Source organism: Calypte anna, chromosome Z (genome assembly GCF_003957555.1).
Source record: "Calypte anna isolate BGI_N300 chromosome Z, bCalAnn1_v1.p, whole genome shotgun sequence".
Taxonomy (NCBI): Eukaryota; Metazoa; Chordata; class Aves; order Apodiformes; family Trochilidae; genus Calypte; species Calypte anna.
The window spans coordinates 70,125,993-70,145,193 of record NC_044274.1 but is presented as its reverse complement, the minus strand read 5'-3'; the positions used below and the strand labels follow the sequence as shown (position 1 = coordinate 70,145,193).

The window sequence follows — 19,201 nt, the reverse complement described above, 5'->3', positions numbered from 1 at the left end:
AATAATAACTTTTAAAAATGTATTTCCAGTTTAATTATTAATTATAATGTAAGATTTTCAAGTTTAAGCTTCTAGTATTTCTAAAGAAGTCAGCTTAATCTATAATTACATTAAGACTCAAGCCATGCAAAATAAATTAGGCTTTCAATGGTTTTGTTGTAATAGCAAAGCACTCAGAGCAATATCTAAAAAACTGCTTGTGTAACTCACACAGCTTCTGTTTTCAAAGCCCCTGAGTGATTAAGCATCTATAATTTTAAAGTATTGGAAAGATTAGGTCCTACCTGAAAGATCACTGAAAATTTATTCATAGTTGTTGCTGAACACCATGGCCAATAGCTTAGATTCCTTCAGAACTTTTAAAACATACTCATTTCAGATTTTACATAATCTGGATGTTGTCTGAAATGAGACTTTGGTGGCTTTGAAACCTTAACCCTGGTTAGTCATGTATTTGAGGTTACCATTGGATGAAAGTAAAATATTTTTGGTGCAGAAAAAATACTGTAGAACAGACATCATTACACTCAGCGAAGACTGCAACACAAGAATACATTTCACTTTTCTACCTGTCTTTAAGTCCACATATACACTGGTAATGTTCTGCTTCCCTCATGAGCTCCCAGCACATGTTCTCCCCAGTTAGGACAGTATGGGGTTCTGACAGCAGAACAAAAATTTATGTGGGTTAAGACTAAGAGGAAAGTATATAATTTCTTCCTCTCCATCATCTCTTTTCCTTTCTTACTTCAAATCTCCTTTAAAGACATGAAGCCTTTCCTGTCACCTAACTCTGGTAAGCTCATGTCCTGTCCAGCAGAATTCAAATTCTGTCCCCAAAATAATGTCCTGTCCTCTTTTAGTGGCAAAAAGCCAGAATATTTTTGGCAGGAAAAGTTTCCTGTGATATCTTTACTTCTTCCTGCAGGATTTCTTATGGGAATAAACCAGGAGTTAAGGATTTATTACTTGTTTCATGTTGAATGAATACTTTTGATCATAAGGTCTATGATTTTTCAAGGTACTCGAGTAAAAGTTTAAAACTTAAAATGTTTATTTTTTTGTGACTTTGAGATTTTCAAAAAGAGCACTCCCTGCACCAACAAAGTCTATTTCCTGCAAAAATAATGGCCCCGTTGGGATAGGCTCATAGGCAGTTTTACAGGTAATTTTCTGCCTATAGCCAAAATTTGGTGGACATCACTTTCCACTCCCCTAAAGGAAGTCAAATAAAAGTAGGTAATTGAAATAATCATAATTTAAATTGAGTAATCTAACAACAGGCAGAAAAGGCCAAGCTAACGTCGTGTTTATAGGTTTTCCATATGTTCTGTCAGCTCTGAATTCAGTCATTTGATCATTTTGCTGTTCCATTTTTCAATGTTCTGCCTGTAATGCAAAATGCTTATGCCACACCAACACCAGCACCATTTCAGGATCAAAGGAGTACTTGTGCAGGGTATAGGTTTTGTGCAAGTAGGTTTCAAATTATCATGTCTCTGCCTGGTAATTAACATCAGAGTTTTGAGTACAAGAGGAATAGGGCTCATCAAAGTATGCAGGCTGAAAAATGGCTTGACTCTTAGTGTAGTTTGGATATATTTTTAGGTACAGGATATAAAGCTGAGGCACATTTAAATATTTAAATATTAAATATTTAACTTGATCAGTTAAACTGACTACAATACTCATATTTTCCTTGTAAGAAATCCATTTTTTTTCACTTTCAGATAGCTAGATGTCACACTTACAAGTTTTTAATCTTGTTCTTCCAGAGCAATCAACAGCAGCTGAGAATCAGACAGTATTATTAAATCTGATAATTTTCAGCTTAATGACTGTTCAATAACTGTATTTCAGCAGAAGAAAAAAAAGCATCGCTGTGCTCACAGATTTCTGCACAGTAATAGAGAATGAAAACTTTTTTAGGTAAACTTATGAAAATTTGAAATACAACTGTCATCCATATGAAGGTCTTTAGAATCCAATGCCTGTTCACATTCAGCATAATATTAACTGTTTAATTACTTTTTGGTTCTGGTAGCACTGTGTTATCAGGCATTAGAATGTGGTATGACTTCTTTAAATAATCTACAGTAAAAGAAAACCAAAAGATTGGGTCAGTAATGTGAAGTTAATTACTTTTAAGTTAAGCCACTGTTATTCAAATGGAAAAATTACATGAACTTTCATGTAGGTCTTGCTAAAGCTGTTAATTTTATTAAGCAAAAGTCTTCCATTTAATTGCTGGGATTAATTATATTTAGCATTTCTGAAAGAATGAGCCTTCAGACTATGATTTGTTATTTGAAGTATCAGAAGACACAAAATGTCAGACATCTAGCAAACATTACCCTGTTTTTCAAGCAAAAAATTATTTGACATTACATTTAGTACTTATATTACTGCAAATCAACTTATATGGTCATACCCAACTTATAGGTGATCTGATTACTTCTGATGTAAAATAGAGGGGATATAATTTTTAAAAATTATAAAGTTCAGTTACTGTTAGTCTTTGAGCTGCTTTGTTTTAATGATTTAAACATATAACCTATACTTTCTTTACATATGTAGCAATTTTATTTACATGTAATAAAAGTAACTGAGATGGTCTCTTCTAGTTGCCTCTCTCAGGGTGGAGTTGATTACTGTGTAATTTGGCTTATCTGAGTTTGGTGGATCACAGAAATTATCTACCAGCTGAATGCATTTCAGTTACTCAGTAAATATCCATACAACACCCAGAGGTAACTGAAAGTCAGTGTGCAGTCATGAAGGAGAAAATATTTGCATTCAGCCCTCAAGTTTGTCCATTTTAAGCAACAGTGACAATTAATGTGAGTCTTCTTACAGAAAAATCTGTGTGGAGCTTTTATGTATGCATTAGTTTGGAAAAAAAATAATGTTCATTCTGAAACTTCTGTTTAGAGTTAACATGCTTCTTAAAACTGAAGCCTTTATGTCCTCACCCAGCAAACCACTCACATCACAGCTCATTCAAATTTCTTTCAGTTAAAATATTGGTTGCTGGATACAGTGACTTATTTTAAAGAATAGCAGGGCCTGTTCAGGGTTCCTTCAGCACTGAGGAAAAAAAAAGATTAATTTCATCATTATGCTAACTTCCAAATGCTGAATGTAAATACAAACAGCAACAATGTATTCAGCATCTGTCACTTAAATCCTGTGATATAATTACTAGAAGTTTTGTAATTCTTTACTTGAAAATGGGATTACATTTTCTCTCATTACAAAATCCAACGGCATTTGGTGCACAGTCTTTGGTACAGAAGTAATTTTTTTACAACTAGACTTCCAATCTGTCCTTAGACATTTGTCAATACATCTAGTTCCTATCTGTTCTATCAGAAAAAAAAATCCCTATGACTTTGTTGTTTAACATTATCAGCTCAGTGATACAGGACTAGGCAATAATTTTCTTATGGCAGTGAGGAAATGGGGAGGACAAAATGTCAGTTTTACAGCAGACAATTACAAGCATTATGCAGCTTTTTCATTTATCTAAAAGAGGGGCTCTCCTTGTTTTTGTAAAACAGAAGTGGATGTAACACAGCTTATTTCAGTGATATTTCACTGCCACACTACTGTGAGTAACAAGAATACAGTGCCAAAGCACTGTATGTGAACCCCCTGCTTAGGAGCTCAGAGAGGATGTCACACTTTGATTAAAAGGGGCATATTGCAGACTAGGGATGCATGAAAATATTTTGCATCTTGAATGCAAATGTAATTGCAACCTCAACCACATTACTGTAATCTGCTGTGGTTCTTCAGCCAGGCCACCAGCTCTTTGCTGATGTAGAGTGAAACTTTCTGCTTGTTTTCTCTCTCACTGTCCCTTCTTGTCACTTCTTTCTTGTCAAAATATCAGCTACTGTCTCAGTTTTAATGGTTCTCTAGTGAATTTCCACTAAGTCCTGCTTTTGATTCTCCTTGCTAGATATTGAGTCTAATACTCTGATCCTTGCTCTGTGTGCACATAAATCATTGCTCCATAGATCACTAGAACTTCATCTTTCAACTCTGTTAAAGCCCCAAATCCACCAACATCTTAGATCCTGCTGCTCTTCTTCTCCCTCTTTCTCCAGTCTGCTTCTATTTCTCTGCCAATTCAGTGTTCACTACCTTTAACTCAATTCTCCTATCAAATTAGCACTTTAAAACTCATCCCATTAACGATGCCTTCTGTTTTCTGGCCAACAAACATCCGCCTCCTCAGTTCCCCTCTGCCATACCACTAATCACTGGTACTGAAAAAAGAGGAACAACACAAACTTCCTCCCTTTTTCTCTTTGCTAAATGAGGCTTTATGTTATCAATTCTGATCATCCACCAGATCTTCTCTGAATTTTGTAAAGCTCACTACTTAAAACTGCCAATGCATGCACACAAATGTCCATGATTATTGCAGCTGTCTTTTATCTTTCAACAAACTCTTCCATGACCTCAGTGTCTTTTCTGAAATACCTCTCTTTCTGTCTTTCACTCTATCTTTTACTACCATCTGGCTTTAACTACTCCATTTTTTTTCCTCTCTTTCTTTTCCTTTTTTTTTCTTTTTATTTTTATACAGGGAGATGTCACCTCCTGCAATACTCCACTTCAGTGAGACCTTATCCTCATTTCACTTCTCAGCTATACATTGCCTTACTCTGTGGGGTTTTTCAGTCTAGGATTTTTGTTGTTGTTTTTTTTTTTCACCTAAATATTTATCAAGCATACTGTGCCCTTTCACCCACACTCCCACTAACCCTTGCAATTTTACTTTGCAGTAAAATTGCACAGTAAGCACAGTAAAAAAAAGCACAGTAAAAAAAAAAGCACAGTAACAGGTAGCAAAATAATGTGATGAGGATACATCACATAAGATAAGTCTATCCTGTTTCCATCAAGCAGGTCTCATACCAAAGACCATTTTCTTAACACTTCTGAGGGTCTTCTCATCTTCAACCCATCCTTGGTTTCAGCTTTTCTTAATCCCTTGCTCATTGCACTCCTGTACTTAATTCTTTTTCTGTCTTCGTGTTCCTGAGTGTCATTAAGTTGTGTGGTCCTTTGTATTTTCTCAACCAGCTACTTCTTTAGTCTTCCTATAAGTGATCACTTTACCATCATGGTTGATACTTCCCATCCTTTTACCAGTTCTTTGTCCCTGATATTGGGCAAGTTTGGAGAAACTTGAGTTGGGTGAACTCCTGCTTTTAGTGGCACTGAAGAATTCATCGCAAATTAGCCTGAGCTAATTTAATTATCCCAGGGCCATTGTGATGGAGTTTGCTGGTTGGTCGTGGGTAAAAAAAGTAATTCTAATCTACAATAAATTGTTACTTTTTAAAATAATTTACAAATTATGGATTCTCTTTCACAGATAATCAGTATCTAGCATTGTTATTTCTTTTGCATAGGGTCATCACTCTGCTAACTGCTGATAAATTGACCTTTTGCAGAATATTTTCCTGTACTTGGTGAGAATGAACTGAGCATAGAAAGAGTGCCATTTACAGCAGTACTTTCCCCAGAGGGGAAGAACTGAACTTATGCATGTGTGAAGTTCTCCTGCATATTGCACGTTCTTTGTGTTTTACAGCACTCAGAAATATCTTGACAGACTTTAATGTTAGGACATTAGGGAGCAAAATAATACCAAACCCTACAGGGTGGTGAAAGCCAGAATTTTCTTTTGTGTGTCATGGCTTGTTAAAAGAGTATTTTGCTATTAAAAAATGAAAACATACAACTAATGATAAATAATATGAATACTTACATAGGTTCATAGAAGAAGTAGCTTGAATTGAAGATATTAATGCTTTTAGTATGACCAGCAACAACGTGTTAATAAGCATCAAAGCTGGAGCCACTAAATCTCCTACAGGCTTGAGGAAGCTGGGGCTTAAAATTTAGTACAATTTTCACCCACTGGAAGGCTGGACTTGATGTGCCTGGGAGGTGTGTGTGTGCCACAGTCCTGTTCTGCTGGTGGATTCACTGCACATTATCCCAACAATTCCTACAGGTGTGCAGGGGGTCCTGTAGCACTTGTAGGATTAGACACTTGGTGTGGAAGTTCTGAATGAGATGAAGAGGAAAAAAAAAAATCACTTCTGTCAATTATTTCTAAAGGTCACAGAGCTAATGACTAACAGGGAGGTTAATTAGATTCTGAAAGCCTCTTCATATCAATTAAGACTCTGTGTATTTGTGGTAAATAAGCCCATATAATTCTCTAAATGTGCTCTTTTTAGGAAAAGTAAGTCAACTGTTGTAGCTTGTTTAATGTAAGTGTATTTTCTTCTCTTGTCATCATAACATAATCCTGCATATAAACAAGCTGTGAAATACATGTCAAGTCAGCTCTTCAGCGTTGAAATCAGGGAAATTATTTCAGCTACCAGGGGCTGAAGATCTGGGACAGTATAGAAAGTAATCCTGTATGTAAGAAAGGTTATTCAGGGTGATCTAAAGACAGTACAGTCTATTGGATACTGCCCTGGACCAGGACTCATGAGACTTGGATTTTATTAATAGCTTTGCCAAATACTGTTGTGTGACCTTGGACAAGTCACATTTCCTCCTAATACTTCAGTTTCCCTATCTGTAAAATGGGGGTAGCATTATTGATTTCCTTTGTAAATTTGTTGGAACCCAGCTTGTTAAAAAAACAGATACTGCTACCAGTTTCCACGAGCCAGGAGATGATTGGACAGGGTCAACTGGCCAAAGCATTTCCTTTGGGTGATGATTTAGGCTTTCTAAATGCTTACTTCTTGTTTCATTTTTAGTAAATATGAGCCAAACCACCGTTGCTAACCTCATGTATGACAAAATCATGGGATTGGCCTCAAGATATTCAGCATTTTTTCAATATTCCTTTGTTTTTTTGGTTTTGTTTTTTTTTTCCTTCTGAGTTTCAAGCCTTCGGAAAATGTGTTTGTAACCTAATATCCTTGTGTGAGGTTTTTTTTCCTGTGCTTTTCCTAGACATGATTAGTACAAAAAGAAGACAATTCTATTCTGTCCAAAGTAGTCCCTCAATGGAACTGCTGTTCCAGTCAGCAGGACAGCCCAAATTAGTCCCACTACTACATCCAATAGATAGCAATTTATTTCCTTCCTTCCACTTATCCTCATGAGATTTTTGTCTCTTTATCTTTCTATCCAGGGGCTATTGTTTGACTTCTCTTTGATAACCCTGCAGCATCCTGTTGCTGTGCATCTAGTAGGTGATAGATTTTTTTGATGCCTTGCAGCTAGAAGGAGAAAGGTAGAGGGCCAAGTCTTGGCACTATTGGGTTTTTTTCCTAATATATTCCAAATTAATCCAGAATGTGAAAAATGCAGCTAAGGGAAAGTTACATAATGAGTTTTGCTTTCTCTCACAAAAAGAAAAAAAAAAAATCTACTATGATTAATTTGCAAGAGAGATTTGGTTGACATGAAGCATAATTTGTAATCCTAATGTATCTAAAATTAAAGTGAAATAGCTCACCTTATAGCTTTTTTTTTTCCATGCATGGAAGAAAAAAATACAGACAGAGAAGAATAAAATGGATGAAAAGTTAATTACTTGAAGCATATGGCAGAACAACAGCTACTTTGGAGTATATTTTGAGGGAGCTTTGAACCTCCTGACTTTTCCTTATTGAGGATTAATTCCCATTATTGGTCATGTCCCCACATTGTTTTTCTTTTACTCTTTTGTTCTTACTAATAACTTTAAATATTTTAATAACTTTTAAAATGTATAGGGTATATTTCTGTAAAAATGCTACAATAACAAAGGTGAAAAATATGTGCAGAATATCTGCTTCAAACTCTGTAGTTCCTTTTTTGTCAAACTGGGAACTAAAATCTGCATTTCTTAGAGCAAGGTCTATTTCACAGATCACTTTTTCTTTCTCCAGAACATGATATATCTGGCTGAGAAGCTGGAAAAAATCTTACATGGCTGTGTAACATTCTTATAACTTAATAGCTCCAAAGTTTTATCCCAATCTAGTCACTGGAGAATGTTCTTTGTTTTTGTAGTCACTGTTTCACATAGTAACAGCTTGTTGTATTTTGGTCTGTTTGCCAGAGGGTAGGTTTATTTTTAAATCCCTGAACTCTGAATTGTCTTTATTTTTCCAAGATTGGAAGCAGCTGAAACGCCTGGAGTTACAGGTTGAAGGGCTTGCTTCACAATATGAGATGGGAAGCCTCATCCCCTCCCCCTTTTGTGTTTTTCTTTTTTTTTTAATTTTTCCTAACAAATGTCTCTTAACTGATACTTGTCTAAAAATAGAAAACTGCCTGACTAAAAATAGCTTGGCTCTCAGTCTTGCCAAGGAAAATGGAGAGGAATAGGAGTGGAATAGGAGGCTGAGTAATCCAGCTCTATTCATTCACAGATCCCTTAGAGAATGCAGGCGATGATAAAGTGCCCTCAAAAAACCACAGGCCTGACTTGCTCTCTTCAGACTCCTAGGTGCCAATAAACATTTTAGCCCAAGGATATATTTTTTTTTTCTTTCTCATAGATCGTAAACACTTTCTGAAAGACAAGGCTTTGTTTCACAGAAGCTAACTTACTGTCAAAAATAGCTGACTTTCCTAAGGTCCTTTTTTTTTTTTTTTTTCACTTTCCACATGTTTTTAAATTTATTTTCAGATGAGCAATGACTTCAATGTTCTGTCAAGAAGTACCATGAAATGTCACATACCTAGTGTGAATGAACAAAAAAAAATAGTTGCTTTCCATTTATTTAATACTTAAAATTTTTCCCTCAAAACTTCATATATAAGAAAGAAAAATGCAGTACTCTGATTCTGAGCAGTAAAATTGAATGACTAGGGAGATGATTAACTGAGAAATTAAACTATAGCTGCAGAGCACTTCTGCATATATATAAATGAAGGGCTTCTTTATTTGTAATTCTTCATTTATCTGAAGCTCATATTTCACCTAGAGGGTAGAGGAGATGGGAATGGCAAGGGGCAGGATCTAATTAACTTATAATAAACCTATTGAGAACCCTGCAAAGCAGGAACTTTTCGTTTGAAATAGTGTCATATTATAGTCAATCTTGGTTTGTGCTACAGAGGCTTTTATATCACATCATCATTGTGGTATTGCAGTGCAAGGTATCAGTAACACTAGATGGTAGAAAAGACACCAGGAAAGGTTGAGCAAGTTATTTAAACCAGGAATGTTTGTTGGTTTTCTGTATGGAGTTTTTATGGTGGTGGGGGGCACGAAGGGGGGTGGAGGGGTGGTTTGTGGGTTTTGTTTTTTTTTAAACTGAGTAACCTGGTCAAACACAGCAACAGGGTGTGGAAATGTCAGCACAGGGTTGTTTGAGCCTGAGTATTGTTTTGTTCAGTTCCTGCAATGCTGCTGGTGATAAGACTCTGGAGACAAAGGACGATAATTGATGGAAAGGGACTTAAATCACTCCAAAAAGAATCAAGGTCCTTGTATTTGGGTACATCAACTCTTCTGGTCTCCTTCCTCCTTGTAAAGCATTTTGTCTTCTTGCATGCTGGCCCCCTACTGCTCCTTGTAATGGAGGCAGACCACAAGTGATTCCTTTATGCAGTACACAGGGTGTAATTGTGTCTGTGTGGTGTATTAGTAATTACCAAGGCTGAATTCCCATATTGTATCTTCACTGCAAGCATGGAAAAATAGGACACACTACCCTGCATTACCATTTTCAACCTAGATAGTGAGCTACTTATAGCTGTGTTCCAGACACAAAGGCTTTTGTGAGCAAACCCATGTTTCGTTTTCATGACATCCATGCTTTGCAAGGTAAATACAAAATATGGTTATTTGCCTGGATTCTGAGACAGTGGTAATAATCACAAGTGTAGAAACACCACATTTTTTTCTTACCTCACAACTATGTGTAGTGCAAACTACTGACCTTGCCTTCTTTTCCCCAAGACTTTTGATTTTGGGGGCTCCTACAAGTTGGCAACTGTTCTTTGTCAAGCCAGCTCTGAAGATAATGCAGCAGTGAGTTTCTAGCAAAATCAGCAAGTGATGAAGAGTTCTTCATAGGCTTACACATGAGCAAAGGTCTTTTTAGTGTATAAGTAGTTGCAGGTGTGGCCCCTTAGCCACTGCTTATAGTTGTATTAGATAAAAAGTGCCCTATGTTATCAAAAGCCAAAAACTTCTTGATTTGTAAAGTTAATCACTCAGGTTCAATTAGACCCATGATTTAAAGCCTAGGGTGGTCAATGAGTGCCCTCTGGCTAGCTTCAAAACTCTCTGGTTATGGTTCCTAGCACAGACACCAATTTCTGCAGGTTCTGTCACCCTTTGTAGTAAGCAATACTAGAATAAGCTTTACTTCTACAAAGATTCATAGAAGTCCTGCTTCACACAGTGAATCTATTCACAAGAAGGAGGTTGAATGCTCCTGCAAGTATCTGCAGAGTCATGGCTTTATTTCTGAAGCAGTTCCAGTGTCAGAGAGGCTGGTAGGACTGGGACCTAAATAGTTCATACCATGAGAAGTATTTATGCATTTATACTGAGGAATAAAAACATCCCCTTCCCTTCCATCCCCCAGGGAGATGGCAATAAGTGAATCCCCTGCCCCAGGTAACAAAGGCACGGTGCAAGAAGCACTTAATCACCAGAGTAGATGAGGATGCAAAAAAGTCAGTCTAATCCTGGCTTTTTGCCTACTTCACTCCACCTGCTAGGGAGCTGATGTTTTTAATGCTCTGCTCAGCCCAGAGCACCTTACCCTTCTGTTTTGCATGAAGCAAAATATCTCCATGCTCCTCCTTTCCTGGGCTGAACACAAATAACACTGTTCTTGAGGTGCCTCTCCACCATTCTCATGGTTCTGGCAAAAGTTCTGTTAAACTTCAAAATATGCTGACTTTTCTTCCTTATTACAGTAAGAGGCATAAATTAATTATTTATTTGTGTACTATAAAATTTGCATCCATCCTTTATGTATTATGTAGTTCATATTGATTGGACTCCATTTGCCCCGAATTTAGAGAGGCCTCTATGTGTTTGTTTATATAAAAGATGATTGAAATTAATGTAAGTTACCAAATCTGCAGGGCTATGAAATCTTGAACACATCTGCTTTATTGGTCTACATTTTTAATAATCACAAGTGTAGCAGTCAGCTGTGAGTTACTGTCCATCCTCCAGAGCTGTTGAATATAGTCAAATCTTAAATAGCCCTTTGAATTTAAAAAGAGCCTTCAAAACAGAGTTTCAATCAGCATATTCTTTGTGTGGTAATTTATAAATCCTTAACTTCAGGTTGTTGGGTTTTCCTTGCTTAATTTATCTATCAGTGGTTTTATATGTGCTTACCATTTAATGAAGACTAAAAACTTGTGTTAAAAGAAGTCACATCATTTGTATTCTAAATATTTCAGAAGGCTTTAGCATGACATACAGTGGTGTTAAAGGGAAAAAATCTGTGATATATTGGATAAGCTTGCATTAAAAAAATCTCAAACCCAATTATCTATATCATCCTGTGTGATCTATAGACATCTGTAATTACATTTTTAGTGCAGAGTTATAAAAATGTGCATGCACTTTACTTTGGGTTGTTAAAGTATACTTTTGTTTCTTTGATCAAATGTTACGGCACACAGGCTGTTCAAAGAAAGCAAATTATAGAAGAGTCAATAAAAGTACTTTAAACAACACACAGCTGCTATAGATTGATTCAGAAGAGATCAAAACCTTGACAAAGAAGCAGTTCCTAATGGAGTTTATGGTGTTTAGAGCATATTTAGCTTACTACAATAGAATTATGACTGCAACACGAAAAACATAAAACAATATAATTTTTCCTTTTAGAGTTATAATCCAAGGATTGGTTATTGTTTAATTATTACATACTTCTAGCATGTTCAAACATATATCAATAAAATGGAAGCCTTGCACTTTTGTATCCAGCAGTTACCAGTATGTGCTTTAACATTTAATCTGTGTTTTTAAAAAGAAGCTTTCCTTGTCAGATGCAAATTTTTGCACAACCCACATATATTGTTTAACTGATGAATAAAAATTCTTAATTATGCTAAGTACTTTCCATCATGCATCTGAAAGTATTTCGCAGAGGTGACTAAACATAAAGCTTAAAATATGGCAGCTAAGGTCATTTATCCAAAAGCCTAATCTGGAGTCACATGAACTTTGTGTGAGGTCTTAGTATCTGATTAAAGATATTTACTATCTAAATTAAAGATCAATCTGGATCTGATTCTGCATTTTGTCGAGAGCCTATTTAATGTAAAATACAAACACTGGAACAGAAATCAGATTTCAGCAGATTCAAACAAAAAATGTTGTCAGAAGCCACAGAGCTTTGTCCTCTGTTGAGTTCTGTTTCTCTGACCCAATAAATGTTGCATTTACTACTGGTCAAAAGCAAAGTATCAGAGGGAAGTGGAGAGGTTCATCCTATCTAGAACCGCACAGGGCATGGGGAGCTGGGTAAATCCTTTCCCTTTTTGGGATATGGGAGACAATAGATTTGAGCCCATTCAGATCAAAGGAGAAACAGAACCTGTGTTTCCAGTTTTGTAGCAGGTTTCAAGCCGTTAGTTACAGAAAATCTGCAATAGCAGCCTTTTCTTAAAAGGGAAGAGTGACTCTTCCTCAAATCTTTGAAAGTTTAGCTGTAGGAGGAGATGATTATGCCTGACTCAATTCCTGGATGCCCAGTAGGGCTTTATGGATGAAGGTGTCTCTGCAGCTCTGGGTAAGAAGTGTCCCTTCTGATGAGGGATAGGGTTTCTGAAGCCCTATTTGCTTGATCTGGGTCACTCACAACTTCACCACATGCTGTGAGGTTTGGATCCTGTTCTCTAGCACCAAATTCTTCCGGTGTCCTGCAGAGGAAGCCTCAGATCCTAACACAGTGTGAATTCCACTCTCTAAGTCAGGTGTCTAAATAGTAAGTATTGCCAAATTGAGCTTTCTATGTCCCTAAACCCTTTATTGGACTGATTCCACAGCCCTTTCCTGTCACAAGGCCCTTCCTTGCAGCAAGGGGATTGCAGAAGAATGTGGGCTGCTTTTCATGGTTTTGGTGTAAACTCACAGAAAAGTGGCAAAGAAGGAGGACTCCTCATTTACCATTTTCCTACCTCGTCACTTTAAAAAACACTTCTGTTCCCAATGATGCTTGGAAAGGTGTGCTCTTATTTCTCAGTCCCAGAAATGTCTTCAGACACTGGCAGGTATAAGGAGGTTCTGTCTACTTGGTTTCATTACCAGAACCCTGTAGATAAATATACTTGACAATTCTGACTTGATCTGCATCAATAGTAAGGACTTTTTTTACTAGGACTAAACTCACCTATAATAATGCCCATGAGATGTACATATTTGTAGTCTGAACAGAACTATGATGCTTCTGGGCTTGGACTTGAGGTGGAACACTGGATCTCCAAGCGTTATAGAAACCTCTCTTGTCTCTCCCACAGACTAAATTTTTCATTCCCTTCCCATTAAGGAGTCTGAGAAAGTCTCCTACTCCTTCTGTAAAGTCTTTTTCATGGGGGAAAAGTTCTTAATTCCACCTCCTCCTTCATGGAGTGTGATGGAGCAAAAGATCTGACTAAACATTCTGCATTTAAGTCTGCTTCCTACTGATCTCCATGACCAATTCAGTGTCAGGAATAAAATAAGTACTTATCCATTTCTGCTACCACTATTTTATTCTGGGGTCTTGTGATCTAGCTTAACCCAGGCATAAGCAGGACCCTTGCCAAACTTTGGAATCAATGTAAGTTATCTTTGCTGCAGTTTACCTGAAAGTTTCACATTGTGGAGAAATTTCAGGCAAACCTCAGGACTATGAACCTCTCTGCAGATACTGGGAAACAGATTGTGCACTTCTGAGGTGGAGAAATTTTTATATGCTCATTGCTTATACGCCCACTGGCCTCTTTACGGAGAAGATCTTGTAGCATTACTGGTTTTTACTGGAATTTTGGTTATTCAGGATGTTGCTTATCCCTTTTGTAAGTGCAAGCCTGGGCCCATTGAAATTGGTAAAGATCTCTTTGCCAGATCTTTGATTTTAGTATATTAATAGTAAGAGGCAAAGACATGTATTTTGAGGTGATCTCATCTTTAGTCTTACCACAGTCTGATTTCTTTGGCACAGTCAGCTTCTGACTGGTTTTAAAACTGAATTTTCATACTCAAACATGGAAACAATGGTAGTATTCCTTTATGCCACTCCATATAACACCCTCTACCCTTTCCTCGAGGTTGTCTTATTGTAAATGCTCTGCAGACCTCAGGAAACCACTCTCACTCCTATGGCAGTGGGCTGATGGAAGCCAAGATAATGGAAGAAGTAAATGAGCTCTGTTTTGTTGTCACTGTAATGATAGGAAATATTGTTGTTTCATCTCTCAGCATAATGGTTTGAGGTTCAGTCTGTGTTTGGATAGTTCTTTGAAACCAATACAATCCTTCAGGCTCTTCTGGGCTTGGGATTCCCATTTAGAAAGGTTCCCTTGCAATGCAACATGGCTCTGCCAGAATCTGACTGGGGCTGTCTGAGGAAACAGCTGTGGCCTCTGGAGATGTGAGTACCCCCAAGCTATTTATTGCCTTTCCTCCTTTGGACCTTCACAGCAGAGTCAGAGGAAGGGAATTCATTCCCACCTCCTGGCCGCTCCACCTCCGCAGCCCAGGAATGGAGTGAATGATCTCAAATGGCAGGGAAGAGCATGGCAGCTCTGCACAGGGATTTATTCTGCATCAGCCAGAGCCACCAAAGCTGCTTAGAGCCCACAACTTCACCAAGTGAGACAGTACCAGCCATGTATTCCTTTTATTCTCACCTCTACCAAGGTCTCGGAAGAAATGAAATAGGACAAAATCTTTTTCTCCTTGCACAGCTCCCCTGCAGAATTAGGGGACCCAGGCAGAAACATCTTTTGCAGCCCACAGAATTCTCTATGTGGGAATACCTTGTGATTAAAGGTTTGAAGATTTCAGATGGCAGGGCCTTGGCAGGCCAAGATACCAATTCTTCTTTACAAAACTATAATTTTGTCCCAAAAAAGAAATCCAGTTTTACAATGAAAACCCCTAGCATTTAAAGGATGTTTTAGCTGATTCTGAAGGAAGCTGAAATTTTCTGTTTCTGACAGTGATTTTTGAATGAACTTTTTCTTATTTAATCTTCTCAGCCACAACTTTTCTAGTATATCTGTAAACTCTGTCCCCAGTTCTGGTCTAACTTTTCTGGCTGGGCCTTGAGTTCGCCTCTGCCACTTCTGCTTTCTCAAGAAATGAGAAGAACTAGAAGCTGCTATGTTTTTAAATTTTCTTCATTCCCAGACAGCACTAAAATTTCTATTATGTTGTTGACTTAACTTAGATGCAGAAGACAGCACATAATTTAGATTTTGCATGTGTATGTGAGGGTCTGTCTGCCTATACAAAATTTAGACTTTATACTGGGGCCATTACAGTTTGCTTGGGGTTTTCCTTCTTACTCCAATTACACCTGAAGGTGTTGCAACTTTGTGCCTCCATGTTGGCACAATTTTCAGCAATGGAAAATTAGAATTTCCTATCCTGGAAAGCTTCCTAAATCCTCTAAAATCTTATAAAAATCTGACCACTTTTTTGCTGATTCTTTGCTTTTAAGAGAAGCTCCTACTCCTCTCCAGAAAAGAGTAATCATCAGAGCAGCATGACTTCTGAAGCAGTTTTGCTTCAGGAAAACAGAGTTGCTTAAAGGACCAGCTTTCCAGGGTAATCATGGAGTTCTGGAGTTCCACCCAGCTCCTCCACACAACCCCTGACTGTAGTGCCTCACTCCTTTTTCAGATAGTGCTTGGTTGAGTTACCTGCAAGTTTCAGCTTGCAAAGTTTCTTTCTGAATCTTGCCACTCCTGTAGGATTTCCCATGGGAAAACAAAACCCAGTTCTTTATTTCTAGCAGATGACACTTTGGTAAGCAGAGAAATGCACATCTTAGAGATTTTAGCAGCTGTGTAAAGATAGATACAATTTGCACAAATGTTTCTGGTAAATAACAGAATTTATATAAATTGTTAGTCTAAAAGCTAAAAAACAAAGCCATCTTAAGAATCAAAGTCTGCATCGTTTGAGTCATCTGTTTTCAGAGTTAAACTCATGGGCCAATTTTTCTTCTCAAATAGCTCTTGCTCACTTTGAAATTATTGGAGAGACTTCCTTCTTTTTCTCCTTGGTAAAAACTTGTCTCTATCAGCAGAACAGTGATTTGATGGTTATTGCTTTGTGCTATTTAAGGCCTCCATCCTGCAAAGAAACACAAGGCTTGAGTTTCAGAGATATAACCTCTATTGTAATTCACCATTTTTGAAAAAGTATATTGATTTGGGCATTTTTAACAATGGATAAAACTATTAAGTTAATATAACTTTTAAAAGGAATGTTCTTTCTCCTTTAAAGGGAACTGCTATTCAGCAACATTTGCTCATTGTCATTTCAGTAGCATTTTTTGTAATACCCTGTAATTTGATCCAGTGTAATAGAAAAGTTCAGATTTTGAAGAAGAAAAGAATCTGTTCAGAACATTGATACACTTAAAAGTTTTATGGGAGGTCTCCAAAGAAAACCCAGATGCTGAAGGAAGTGGTGTTCTGGCCTCAGTGGGTGGCATTTACACTGCTGAGTCAGTACTGCACCAGTTCAGTGCTGATGGAGGTTCCCAGGTTCAGATGAAATGGAAAAGCATTTGTGGTCATCAGAGGCTCCCTTGGCCCATGGTTAAGGATGAAGATGCTTACTCCATAGTCTAGGAGAAATTCCATCCCAAGTACTTTACATCATATGTTACAATTTTACTTGTTTGCAGTTGACAATGAATTCACCTCAGAATGGCTGCATTTTAGTGGTGTGTGAAGCTGTGCTTAAGCATATAATATCAGGATCTCTTTGGGACTTTTTAGAACATAGATAAAGCTCAAAACACATGAGAACTTTAATGCCTATCAGATGCCATTCTATCTGCAATAAATTTTTGTGACAAAAGGTTCTGGAAAACATATATGTTACCCTCTATGCCACATTTCTCACATATTTTGGATATGGCATTTAGAGTTAAAGGTTCCCATTTATATCATGGAAAAATACCAGCTGCCTTTGAAATAGTTAATTGTTTCAGCAGTCATTTATATTAAGCCTTGCATATTTCAAATACTGTATGTTCCGAGAGATAGTAACACTGATGTAACAGGCTTGGTAACACCACTGTACATCTAGAATAACTCAGATGGGGTCTCTACAGCTGTTCCAAATCCAGCTACAGATTTACACTAGTGTAAGTGAGATCTGACTTCAGCTTTGTATTTGTGTATATGTATGACTAAATTAGACACAAATGAAAATGCTGAGGGCAGTGCTCCATCTGGAAGGGCTGGAGTCAGTGGGGAAGGATTATAGATAGATGATCATAAAAAGAAGGAGGGAAATAAGAACCTGTTGATGATTACAGTGTTTATTTTTAAGTGGCCTCATATTCCCTGAAGATCTGAGATGGTTCTGCTGAACTACTGTAAAGTTTATTTTCCCATTCATATACTTTCTGTGCCTGGCAGCAAAGCCTAGTACAAATCAAATACACTATGTCTCACCATGATCATCATCTATTTTAAATATGCTCAAGAAAGCTTAGAGAAAACCTGTCAATTTAAATACTTCATACACCTTAACCCTTTAGAAAAATCAGTAAGTGATATAATGGGCTGACATTATGCTGTGACCAAGAGGCAAGAGACTATTCTGGCTGTAGCTCATATTTGCATCCCTTGGCAGACCACATCTGCTTGCAAACTGATGGTGCCAGTAAGCTAGTAAAAGCAGACAGAGCATAGAAATTTTGTCATAAATTCTGAGCCCTGATAAATAGTTGAAGTCCATTTTCTGTAAATCCACCTCCAAAGGCAGAGGATGGAAAATAAGTTACATGCAACTAGGCTGTGGTGCTAGACTTCATTCTGCGAGGCACAAAGGTCAGGACAGCATGCAGAAGAGTGGGTGGAAGAACAACCTTAATGTTTTTGTCTGAAACTACATCTTCTGTACTGTCATTAATCAGAAACAATGCCTGTAACAGGTCTTTGAACCCTCAGTAAAGGGACTGGGGTGCTCAAAGACCTGTGATAACTATTCCATCCCTAAAACAAATATTTTGAGAATACCTGTGCTCTAAGTAAATAATCTATATATTTTGTGCATGAAGAACTGACAGTCTCTGGAAAGGTGTCAGGTTTTGGGGTTTTTTTAACACAACAGATCAGAAATTTACTGTCATTTTAAAGTACAGGCTTAAAAACCAGAAGTTTCATTTTAACACAGTCTTTTGGTATAAAGGGTACATTTGACAGTAGAGTAAAGTTTGGCTACTGTTTAAAAGGAATTTTGTTTGTCCAAGCTTGGTTTGGTTTGGGTTTTTTTTTTCCTTTTTAAATGTCACAGATCTGTAGAGGTGATTTTATCAGAAACTGTAATCACAAATGGTTCAGCATTGCATTTATGTCACTAACCTTAACACCTCCAATTAAACTTGCTCATGAACTCATTGTTTAGGAAATGCCAATCTTGTCTGGAAAAGCACTTCCCTTTTTTTTTTATCTCTGCTAGTCCAACACACCAGAAATATTAAGCCAGTATTACAATGCATCAGAGCACAGAGGCTGGTCATGCTTATGTGTCAAGACTAATAAAAAATCCCTCTAGATATGAAGAAAAAGATGCTGAGAAGTGATCTAGGAGTGGGTGTGTGTGTTCTTATATATAAATATATGTATAGATATATATACACATGTATTTATGTATGCATGTCTGTACAGCACAAGTGCTGCATTCCCATAAGACTGCAAACCACACCAGAGCCCAGAACTGCGACAGCAGCAGAAAAACCCGAAAAGAAAAAAAAAAAAAACCAAAAAAAAGCAACCAAACAAAAACCAACCCAAACTGGTCAGCAGGGCTGGGAGAGCAGAGTGTCCCCAATCAGTGTGGTGGCCCTGAGGATATCCATTTATGGCCATGGGGCAGCAGGTGCTGGGGCTGACAGGTGGGGATGTCAGGGATGTGTGGCATTGCTGCAGCCGGGATGGGGACCCGCATCCCGCCGGCCAGCGCCGACGGTCACTTGATGCTCTGCTCCCCCCGTGGATTCCT

At 37.5% G+C, this 19,201-nt stretch overlaps 1 protein-coding gene across 18 annotated transcripts in view; it reads left to right on the top strand.

The window, feature by feature from the left end:
- MEF2C (myocyte enhancer factor 2C) overlaps positions 1-19,201 on the top strand; it is a 132,896-nt gene that overhangs the window by 72,531 nt on the left and 41,164 nt on the right. The window lies entirely within an intron of this gene.